Here is a 12,640-nt window from a genome sequence, read left to right as displayed (position 1 = left end):
TGATGACGTTGATGGTGAAGACTGTGTGGTTAGTTTATAGCCTACGTTTAGCTTTTGACTTCTGTCGAATGAATTTAGGCTTCAAAATTCCCAAATTCCTAAAGATTTTTATTAACAAAATGTGTAAGAATCATAAGCTTTTGTTAGTCACAGACCTTATTTTCTGCCATAATCCAAAAGCCAAAAAAGTCCTATTTGGTTTTTGTCGAGGGAACCAGGGTGATGCGAGTTTCTAGGTTGGCCTACAAAAATACGTTGATACGATGATATCACTTACATTACGCACTGTTAGGGGAGCCAAGCGTCCTCTTTTTCCTGAACATGTCCTGGCCAGGATTTCTAAATAGCCTAAAATGGCTTGATCCCCTGCTCCTTTATTCGTTAGAGTGAAAGTGCCCATTTCGGCCGTATCGAGGTTGCCTGGAAAATCCAGCCTCACCACTGTACCAGCGGATGAGTCTGGTCGGCCATTGAATCAATTCGATTTCTAGGGCAGAGCAAATCCGAGCAAACAGGAAGCGGAGTAAACCAATCAGAGAAGGGCGGATATGACGTTAGCAAAGCGACAAGAGAGTCAACAGCGAAAAGTAAATAATTAACTTGTTTTTGGTCATTTAAAACTGAATTCACGGCTGAATAGAACAAACTCTTGGGTCTCCCGTGCAAAATCTTTGTTGATATTGAAGGGACTTTCGCCGCACTAGAGTGACGCTGTTTGCGTCACTGAAATAAATGAATCTGATTGCACGGTACGGTTTGGAGTTGACTCGAATCGCGACGGAGGGCGGACTGACCAGGGGTGCGTTTCCCTCAAGCATTGTTGGTGAACCATGGTCGTAAGTCCCATTGAACTCTATTGGTAACGATGGAACTTGCGACCGTAGTTCGCTTCGGGAAACACGCCCCAGACTGATATATCTTGTAGAAGATATATCAGTCTGGCCTTGCCAGGCAAGTATCAAGGTGCCCCCGAAACGATTTCTACGCAGAGTTCTTTGCACACCACTGTTCCTGTGGACAGTCCGCATGCATTAAAATGTTGTTGTATTTGCAATGCTTTGACCGTTCTCTGTAGATCCCACTTTCTCACAAGCCACGATTGGTCGATTATGAACAATGCCTGCATGCTAGTGGTCAAATTACCTTCAGCAAGTCTGAAAACAAAGCCAAAACTGGGACATTTTAGGCAAAAGAAATCCTGGCCGGGAAGGGTCTGGGAAAAAGAGGACGTATGGTCACCTTACGCACTGTACAGCCTAGTGTATGCATAAAAGCCGAAGTATACTTTAGGCTTTTGGAAGAACTCAATGTTTTGCAGTATGTTGAGGCTCTTTTCCATTAACTTATATAGTAACTATCCCCAAGCCCCCAAAAGCACCATAAAAGTTATCCATACATATTTGTCTGCTATATTCCAAGTCTTCTGAAGCCATTTGTTTTTTTTTATTTCAATTCTGGTCCGTTGAAATTTTACATCATCATTATTCCCTGTCCATGCGTATTCAAACTTGGCACATCAGTACAAATTTAACTACTAATTGGGATAAACACATTGTATGCACTTTATTCGAAGTCCCTGTAGCAGGAAAGTGTCTGCCAAGAACAAATGTAAATGTAATCAAGAGTGAGGGAAAATTTAATATACTGCTTTTTTCCTAAAACGAAACTCTATAAAGCATAACATTCTCTGCATTTTTAGACTATGCTATATTTAGAGTGTCAACATGTAAGTGGTTTAAATATAGCAAATAACTGATGTATTCGGCAGTTAACTTTTGGAAAAGTGAAATATATTGTCCTTTTTTGATTGTTTGGTTTCGCAAAAGTTGTCAAGACCATTGCTCAAATGGGCTTACAAAGGAAGCTCATCCCATCAAACGCAGAATGTTTTTCCGCAGCATTCCATCTGCCTCCCACCTCATTCTCCAGAAGTTTTAGTCCTTGAGATGAGATGAAATGAGTCAAGTGGCCCACAGCAATCAGTGCTCAATCACTGCACGGGGCTTTGAAGTGCTATCCGCTCCCTCCGCGGCTCCACAGGTGGGGAAGCAATGTTAAGTGGTCTGTCCACAGGCAGGAAGAGGTCACCCAGAGGGTAAAAGGGATTGTAGGGAGGAGTGGTCAGAGAGAGAAAGTAGGGATTGAAAAGACAGCGGGAGAAAATCAGGAAGGGTTGCCCAGGTCAGAGAGTGGTTTTGTAGATGGGTCATTCTGTGATGACTTTAATTTCCTGAAATCTCCCTCGTTCACGTTCCCTCGGTGTTAACGTTCCTACTGGATTGTCAGGCCATGCATATGGATACTCAGATACTCCAGACACATCAAGAAAAAGCTTGCCAGTATAGTTTCATAGACAAATCCAGATAGATAGATAGATAGATAGATAGATAGATAGATAGATAGATAGATAGATAGATAGATCATTCTGAGACCTTATAAGAGTCAGGATTTGTAGGATTTGAAATGTCATGGTGGGATCTCTGAAATGTGGAAGCTCTGTGAGGACACTAAGCAGGGGCTCTATCAGTGTTTTTAATCCCACATTATCCCAGGGGAAATCAGCGAGTACTTGTAGATCTCGTGAAAGGAAGAGTTCAACCAAAAATGGAAATTCTGTCATCATTTACTCACCCTCATGTCATTGTGCAGCTTGGCAGTCCACATTCACGTTCATTATATTGAAGACTGCCTGCATATTCTTTAGAAATTCAACTCTTGCTTTACACAGAAGGAAAGTTATATGGGTTTGAATGAGGATGAGTAGGTGATGACAGAATTATCACTTTTAAAGGGTTAGTTCACCCAAAAATGAAAATAATGTCATTAATTACTTACCCTTTTGTCGTTCCACACCCGTAGGACCTTCGTTCATCTTCGGAACACAAATAATGGTATTTTTGATCAAATCCGAGAGCTCTCTCACCCCTCAATAGACAGCAATTTAATTACCACTTTCGAGGCCCAGAAAGATTGTAAAGACATGGCTAAAATAGTCCATGCGTCGAGAATACATTTGTGTGCAAAAAACAAACAAAAATAACGACTTTATTCAACAATTTCTTCTCTTCCGACGTAATAAACACAGTGCAGCACTTCCAGGTTCTACGTCAGAATGCCGTCTCATTATTGGTTGAGGCTGTTTTTTTTTTATTTTTTTAGGGCTGGGATAATAAATTGTTGCAATAAATCAAGAAATGATTCTGGATCTGAGAATTTTTTGGAATGCATTGCGATTCTCTCTTGAATCGATTCTGAGCTTAGTTTTAGCACTACGTGCTTTAGAAACAGCCTATAAAATGTTCCCTTCTATAAAATACTCATTCATAAAGTTCAAAAGGGTTGAAGTGAATTACAAGGGTGTTTGTGTGGGCTGTTTACATTAATCTCACGTCATAAAAGCATTTTGAGGTGCAAGTACATTGTCAGACTCAGCCGAACGCACGAGCGCTCTTCTTCATGAGCGTTTTAGCGTGCGGTTAAAAACTAACCTAGAGCGCCATCTGCTGTTAAAAACTAAGCTCAGAATCGATTCAAGAGAGAATCGCGATGCATTTGGAAAATCTAGGAATCGATCAAGAACCATTTCTCGATTTATTGTCCCAGCCCTATTTTTTTTTTTTTAAGTATTATCGGAAATTGTTTCGTTGTTGTTTGCAATTTTCAGTGTGAACACACTACTCACATTGTTTATACTCCAGAATGGCATAGAAAAGAGCAGAATTATGCAAATTCGGACACCTTTTCTCTACGTTTTAGTTATGGCACCTCTTTTTCAGTGGTTCCAGTGGCAAAGAACTCTGGGTAGTTAAATAAGAATTGTCAGTTTTGATTTCATGGTAACTTTTAAAATTCACAGACTTCAGTGAACAAGTGCTGGTGTGCGCATATACTGAACTAAACACACCAACATTTTATACAAAATATAATAACATTATATATAAAATACATGTTTTCCAAAATTATTCGGGCTCAAAAATACAAAATTCATGTCTAAACAAGTTTTGTTTCAAATTGAATGTGTACATCATGCCCATTAAGTACCGTTTTCATGGTAACACAATGTCCAGTTTTAAGCTTTCAAATGATACCAAATTTATGATGATTACTATAATATGTAATAGAGAAAAAAAAGCAATAAACAAAGCTCAATAGCAGGACACTGACAGTTAACAGGCTACCTGTATAGTTTGTGGTTTTGATACGAGTTTGTTTAAAGAGAATTTCATGTTCAGGACAGTTTGCATTGAACACTTTTGTCTCCTCCACTGTGTTTCAGGTGTGTTCTGTGAGATGTGTCCATAGAAATGCATTATTCCCTACTGTAAAATGACATGACTGGCAGACGATTTCCATGTGCAGCACACAGACGTGCTTAATGTCTATACTAAGTTTTGATTTATTGAGCAATTACTCGATTTTCATTAGATTTTTATTGTTTTATTGTTGCAGCCCTAGTTTAATGTAACTGTTACACTTAGTAAAAGGGCATGTGCTTTACCTGTATGTGTTGACCTTAGTGATAATGTTCATTTTAATCGCATGAATGAAGAGTGTCCACTGAGATGTGTGCTGATGAGTTTAAGATTGTGTGATATTTCTCATACAGAAGCACTTCAGATGAGTGCAGAGGTTTTTTAGGAGAATATGGCGAGTCAATTAGTTTGTAGTGGAATGTGGACCTGTCTGAGGAATTATAATGAATTTGCAGCTTCTAAGGCAGCATTCGTAATAGTCCGTTTTTGTTTTAAAACTGCGTTAAAATGAAAACGATCCCCGTCTACACTGGCGTTTCCACAGCGTTTCAGAAACGAAAACGCATGTCACATGACCGTTCATGCACACTAGGCATGCGCGTAGAAGTGTAAACAGTTGCCTCTTGCGCATGTAGGCAGCGGCAGTATTAAAAAAAATTCAACTGCACAATAGAAGCTAAAAATGACAAAAATGAAAAAGCTAGCAAAGATTACACACTAGCTAATAGCAGTTCAGTCTCCATGTTATTGTTTACACGGTCGTCAAGGATACACAGTGCGAACGTGGGCAGCCACACCATTGCTTTCAAAAGTCTCCATTTTGGTCTGTTCACAGTGAAACGCAACCTTGGCATTTTCAAACTAAAACGGGGTTTGAAAACGTCGGCGTAGTGTAAACGACAGGCGTAACCATAGCAAAACGTGCGTTTTAAAATGAAAACGCACTAGTGTAAATGGAGCCTGAAACAGTTTGACAATCCCAGTTTATGCTGACCAGAGATTAAGCGTGTACTGAATTTTGGCAGATAAAATAAGATGGTTATTTTAAATATTTTTGAATATTTTATTAAAAATTTAAATTAAATGTAAATATTTTGGTTAATTTGCAAACTGTCATTACATGTCTAACTGACCAAATTTCAGGAACTTCCCTGGCTAAAATATTTGAGTTTGTTAATATTTTTTTCTGAAGAAAGACAAACATAAATAGTGATGAAAGCCAAAATTTGAAATGCCATGTTAGAATATGTTCTGATTTTCATTATAATTTTGTCCTTTTATACAAAATAGTGGATTACTCAGTAAATATCAATCCATGACATTTAACATTTTGGCTTTCTTCTTCATTTATGTATTTTTTTTTTTTTTCGCAGTATGGAAAATGGATTTTCATTTTGAGATTTGCTAAAGATTACATTTAACAGTGTTATTAAATTATTTGTGTTTTAGGAGTGTTAGATGACGGCAAACATAATCAAAATGTAAAAGTAGGAGAAATGAACAGCACAATACTGAACCAAATCCAGAAAAAATGAAAAATGATTATGTAATCATACTGCAATTTAAATGTAAACTCATAGCTTTTCAAGAAATAGTTTATCCAACAATAGTCACAATTCACTTAATTGATTCTTGAGTGTTTTGTAACCAAACATCATGATGTCACCCCTTATAGGGCATGACTAAAACAAGTCACATGCTTTATTGCCTAGTAGAGATGTCCTCAAGAAAGATCAGCATGTCCTCATAAGCCGAGAGTCAAACTTCAGATGTGACTGACAGTCTGTGGAGAAACTCAAAGTGTGGTGAGGAATCTGGCTGACAGCTCAGAGACTGGACCAGGAACAGAGGCTATGGGACGGAGGACCTGACAGGTTAAATATGCCCCTCAATCCGACAGACGTTGGGTCAGGTCAGGACTCGCTGGCGTGAGGCTGAAGAACATATTTGAGACGGACAGGGTGAGAAGCTCTTATGATGGAGGTTTGAGGACAGGGTTACTGAAGGTCACTGTTCTGAGACAGGCTGTGTGTTTTGACCTTTGATGGTAGAGGTTATGGCTTTGTTTGGGGTCAGGTGATGATCTAGATCAGTGGTTCCCAAACTTTTTAGCTTGGAGTACCCCCTGAAGGTATTACCATCCTTCTGCGTACCCCCTCTCTTCCACTTAGACTGCAGTCACACCTTTACCATTAAGGGACAATATTTGCCCCCTAAATTGATTTTCCAGTGCATTTTCTTACCTTTATAAATAACTTTATCAAATAAATCATGTTTTAAATAAAAAAAAAAAAAAAATTCAATAGAGAAATGTGCAATGATGGTAAAACGAAGTAAAACTTTTAAATATTAAACTAAAACCGCCAGTAGGTGGCAGCAAGTCACTGTTTTTATGAGTGAGTCATCGAGTCATTCATTCAGTAATGAAGCAAGTGGCTGTGAATGAATCATTGAATCACTGACTCTCACGATTCGTTCAAAGCCTCAGAATTGCTCTCGAAACACAGACGTGTGTTGTAGTTCTGCTGTGGTTTTCGTTAGAACTATTATTTCACTGCAAAATAGAGTAAATACTGACAGTACTGTGTTTAAAATGTAGGCTACATTTAATTTAATTGACAATAATTTGACCTGTTGTATAATAATGTCACGTTTGCAGTCGTGTGGATATTTGGGAACAATTGCATTCTTGCTCGTCGTCATCATTAAATACAAGAACTCACACAAGGTATGTTGAAAGTTTGAGTCTTAAATCGAAATTAATCCACTATCTGTGTCTATATTTGTTCTTCATGCCAGTAAGTGCTAAATCCCGACTTTTACAAAGGTGCATTGTCGAGAACGACAGTAATTTAGCGCGATTTAAGGCAGCAGATTCGGCACGCAATCTATCATATGCATGCTGCTTGTGGATACAGTAATTTTTGACTGCAAATGATGAGGTAATCTGATTAAATGTGCTGGATTTATGACATTTTGGCAATTAGAAATAAATGCTTGATTTTAATATTATTTTAAGGTAGAATTAAATGAACTACTCAGAATTTTGTTTGCGTACCCCCCCTATTGTCACCTCACGTACCCCAGTTTGGGAACCACTGATTCTTGATGGATGTACTGAAGTTACACTTATTTAAAGGATTAGTTCATTTTCAAATTAAATTTTCCTGATAATTTACTCACCTCCATGTCACTTTCGTATTCTTCACTTTCATGTTCACTTTTGTAAACCGCACTTTCGTATTCATCAAAAAGCTTACGCTGTATGTCCTACGCCTTCCCTATTGTACTTATGGAACGAACGCGACACCAGTTAAATTTTTTTTCCCATAAGTAGAATAGGGAAGGCATAGGACATACAGTATAAGCTTTTTGAAGAATACGAAAGTGCAGTTTTGGCAGAACCACTAGGAAGGCGATAATTTGTGTTTATAAAGCATATACAGTTGTTTTTTTGTTTTGTTTTTTCAGAAAATGACGGATAGTTTTGCTAGATAAGACCCTTATTCCTCGTCTGGTATTGTTTAAAGCTCTTTGAAGCTGCACTGAAACTGTAATTTTGAGCTTCAACCATCTGAAGTCCATTGAAATCCACTATAAGGAGAATAATCCTGGAATGTTTTCATCAAAAACCTTAATTTCTTTTTGACTGAAGAAAGAAAGACATGAACATCTTGGATGACATGGGGGTGAGTAAATTATCAGGAAAATTTTATTTAAATGTGAACTAATCCTTTAAGGATCTGATTGGTCATGTATATCTTGTTACATATCCTGTGCCATCTAGAGTTTCATGACTGAACTAGACATTGTATTTTGAAAGGATTTTGGACAGAAGCTCTTTAAATAATTTTAAATATTTTATTAAAATTTTCAAATAAATGTAAATATTTTTGGTTCATTTGCAAATGTGTCATTCCATGTCTAATTGGCCAAATTTTAAAAACTTCATTGGCTGAATTTTGATTTTTTTTAAATATATTTTTTTCTGAAGAAAGTCAAACATAAATAGTGATGCAAGCCAAAATTTTAAATGTTGTGGAGGAATATTTACTGATTCTCATTGTCATTTTGTCCTTTCTACAAAATAATGAATTACTCAGTAAATATGATTCCATGGCATTTCATATTTTGGCTTTTTTTCTTCATTCATGTATTTCTTTCATCAGAAAAAAGAAAGAAAGAAAAAACCTTTTTTAGCCGTGAACCTTTGATTGTGTTGCCATGGAATGATCCAAATGGAGTTTTTTAAATGTTTTTATTACCATATTTAAGTCTATTCTGCAAAAATGTCCTCCAGAATAAGCTACAAAAATTTAAAAAACAATTCTGTGTGGGCCTGGAAATTTAATTAGCTGACGGTTTTGCTTTTTAACAGGTTACGCACATTAGACGAGTGTGACTCAAACACTGATTCATTTACAGGAATCTATAAGATGTTTGCATTTGAGGAGGATGTGGAAATTAAATTGGTATTGATTCCATTGTAGTTAAAGAACAGCTTCAGGAGTAAAAATTTGAATGGGACTTTCAGTACACACTTGAATGGTTTTTAACCTACCAGACATTACTTGATGTCACAAGTGGAGCCCTGTGTTTTACTGGATGTTGCAGTAATGTTGTTAGCATGTGTCATTGTATCACCTTGAACTTTTAAGGAGTATTTCATTCACTCCCAATGATTTCAGAAGTAAATAATCCTTAGTTATGTTGCCTAAGAGGTTCATTAGTGGTTAGTATGTCTTCATGCTGCTTTGTCTCAAAGCTAATAGGCCTATACATTTACACACACAGTTAGCATGCTAATAGCGTGTTGTGGTAGACAGCACAGTTGAGAAGCTGTGTCTTCAATTTCATTGATTTTGAAGCTACAGCTAAACATGTTTAGGCTATGACTTTACCATTAGTCAACATGCACTGTACTTTGAGCATCTTGTAGCATCTGAGCATCTATTAAGTAGCCTAATGGCCACTAAGTGTTAACAGTGCTAACATTATCAACAAGTTTCTCTGTTTATCTTTTAATTGAGGAGGTGTTTAGACATTTTGTAAGAGGCTGCTTTTTTGCTTTTGTTTTTATTTGACATGATCTTTTCTGTTTTGTGAACAATAGATAAAATGTGTGGAGGGTGGTGTAGGATTAGCTTAAAAAAGGCAGCTAAAATGTACAATTTCTGCTAAATGAATGTGTCGTATGGAGAACAATTCATCGTTACATGTTATTCCATTGAAATATTCTTTCATCAAAATGTAATAACTCTTAAAATACTTTACATTTGAGGGGCTTTTTACATGACACCCTTTTCAACTAAAAATTGAAACTTTTATGCTTTTTGGTCATTCATTTACACGACAACAGTTTTTTGGCGGGCCTGAAAATTCAACCTTTTGAAAACCGGTTTTAAAGTGCACATTTTTGAAAACAATACCTTTATCATCTCTGTGTAAAATTCAAAAACGCGTATTTATGAAAAGTGCAACGTCATGCTCATGTAACATCGCCACCTACTGGCCTGGCAGCATAATACAGCGTTTTTAATTGTTTACACTGATCTGTGATCATTTTGAAAATGTTGCTGCCAAAAAAGTACATTGTTGTCATGTCAACTTGCCCTGAGTTGAGGTCGCCTTGTTTTACCTCTATCCTGAGGGCCTTTTGCACTGGAGGAACGGTTTCATAGTTCCCATAACTATTGGCGGAAGAACCCGGTTTTTGGCACGTTCGCACTGTAGGAACTGGGAACGATTTTAGTTATAGGAATGCCTTTTGGGAGGACTAAATTAGCTCCTACTTCAGAGTAAGGTCTAACCCAGCACAATGGTGACTACCAGTGACATAAGCGTACGTTGATTGGCCATATGAAACGCTGGTGGCACCCTCTAGTTTTAAAAAGTTGTGTAAATGCACAGATAATGAATATGTTTACTCCTTGAACTAACTCCACGAACATGGAAAACAGCGAAAGATAGCATTTACCTGTTGCCTTTGTCCGCGGCATTGTCTCAATAATATGCAGCACTGCAAGTTGTCATAGTAGACTTTGTCTCTTAGCACTCCTTTTTGCTCTTTCAATCGCATAACTTATACATCTACATTCCATCTCCGTTATTACAAATCTCATGACACACAACAAAAGCACAGCTCCGATCATGGCGTCCTCCATCCTACAGTTGATGACGTTGTTGAATGCCGCACTTAAATTACTTACGGCTTACGTCACTTCAGAGTTCCTACGGGCGGTGCGAATGCAACTGGGAAAATGGCCCTAGGGGAAAATTTATTCTCTGGGGACCACCCTGCTGGCTAGTTCCTAAATCTGAGTTCCTAACTACCCGCTGTGAAATCCACTCTAGTGTGTGATGGACATTTGGGAATAAAATGAGTTACAAACACCATTTAGGTTGACTTTTACTAGTTAATTGCTGTCTAACTTGATAAGCCGCCTGTTTGCACATGTCCATGAAGTCCACAAGACTGTAGTGTGTCCTATTTGTCAGCTTCAGTTTCAGAACAATGCTCATGAGCGCCGCCTTTTATGGCCACTATGTGCACTCAGTGTACACTTGTTTCTTTACTATTACCCAACAGTCCTTGTGGTAAATTGTATGCTGAAAAGGCTACTCCAAAACTTGAAGCTGCACAGTTATATACAGTACACACATTTTAAAAAAAATATTTTCATGATTTGTTAACACAACTTTTTTTTTTTGTCAAAACTTCAATAATAAATGTGGTTCAGATAACATAATTTTTTGAGTTTATGTTGATTAAATCAATCGCCTTCATTGTATTAACTCAAATTTTTAATTTCAATGAACTCAAAATTTTAAAGCAACCAGGTAACTTACTTTTTTAAGTTAAACCAACAATTCTTTTTTTACAATGTTCAAAGTTTTTTTTTTTCTTTGAAGCTGGGTGAACAACTTCATATTCTTTCCATATTATATTCACTGGACGTAAGTAGGCCATTCTACTATGTTTGGAGGATGTCTGCATACTTCAACTAGGCAGAAGTAGGACATGAATTAAAACAATCCGATGAGACTGAAAGCATCTCTCTATAGCATAAGAGAAGGGAAAGGCGAAAAAGAGTAGGATGAAGGAGGGGTGAAGGATATGGATGTTTGGGCTCTTCTCTAAGGGAAGAGAGGGGCAATGTCAATCATATCTGGAAGAAAGCCACACTGAGACACAGTGAAGTGAGACAGTGAAAATGCAATCAAGAGGGACACTGAGTGTTTTGGCACAAACACACCCTTGCTGGACAAACACACACGCACATAATGAAGGGCTGGTGGCCAGCGGTGACATTCGTACTGTGGCGTTTACTCTGTCATGGGGGATGGGTGCAAGAAAATGACAGCCCAGACACAAACTGACACGCAGCAGGCAAAGCGATCTCAACAGACACGTCAGCTCCACCTAATGTCCTGCTGAGCCTTTGTTTCCCATCAGCACTCTCTCACGAGGCAACAACAAGCTGTTGTGTACCAAAACTAACTACATATTTTCAAAGTCGACTATTCAAGCAATTGGGAACCAATAAAGTTGAGAAATGATCAACCCTCACCCACACTGTCTGTAAATGCGGTGTAATGTCATCAGTCAGATATGCTTGATGGAAATGCTAATAATTTTGATAGTAGGGCCCTATGAATTCCATTTTATTTTTTCCAAAATTCTTTTTTTTTCTCTGTTTTAATTTTTCTGGATTTTTTTTAATGGTTAATTTAAATATTATGAATCAAAATGCCTATTTGCCTATATAATTGAAATCATGAGACTTATAATACAATTTAAAAACAATGTATTAAAAAAATAAAATTAAAATAAAAACAATATGGAATGTTGTACTTTTTCTCAATGTTCACTCTTATGTTTTTTTTTTTTCCCAAATTCTGTGTTTTCCGTTTAAAAATTTATTGATTCCATTTTAATGGTTTATTTAAATTTTAATAATCATAAAGCATGTCTAACTACGGAAGCCCTGAACCGCATGGTTAAAAAAAAAAAAAAAAAACTTGGTAGGGAGGAAAAAAAAAATCGAAAAGTTATCTCGTTATTTCAACATAATAAGTCGTTGTAACGACATAATATCTCGTTATTTCAACATAATAAGTCGTTATAACGACATAATATCTCGTTATTTCAACATAATAAGTCGTTGTAACGACATCATATCTCGTTATTTCAAGATATTAAGTCGTTATAACGACATAATATCTCGTTATTTCAACATAATAAGTCGTTATAACGACATAATAACTCTTCATTATCTATCAAGTATGATAAAGGACATAGACATGTTAACGTCCCCTGTGGCGCAACGCTAAAGTATTGGACCGCCAGTCTAGCTTTTACTGCGATCGCCGCGGTTTCGAATCCG

General features: G+C 37.1%; 1 protein-coding gene across 3 annotated transcripts in view; it reads left to right on the top strand.

Annotated features, from left to right (window-relative positions):
- otud7a (OTU deubiquitinase 7A) overlaps positions 1 to 12,640 on the top strand; it is a 99,154-nt gene that overhangs the window by 6,195 nt on the left and 80,319 nt on the right. Inside the window, exon 1 of one of the 3 annotated variants that reach the window (XM_067380061.1) lies at positions 6,113 to 6,214. The exons of the other annotated variants lie outside the window; for them this stretch is intronic. The gene's annotated coding sequence lies outside the window, so the exon portion shown is untranslated. Of the gene's footprint in view, positions 1 to 6,112; positions 6,215 to 12,640 lie in introns of those variants that run through there. 3 annotated transcript variants of the gene reach the window in all.

Source organism: Chanodichthys erythropterus, chromosome 24, assembly GCF_024489055.1.
Source record: "Chanodichthys erythropterus isolate Z2021 chromosome 24, ASM2448905v1, whole genome shotgun sequence".
NCBI lineage: Eukaryota > Metazoa > Chordata > Actinopteri > Cypriniformes > Xenocyprididae > Chanodichthys > Chanodichthys erythropterus.
This window is presented reverse-complemented; position numbering and strand designations above follow the sequence as displayed.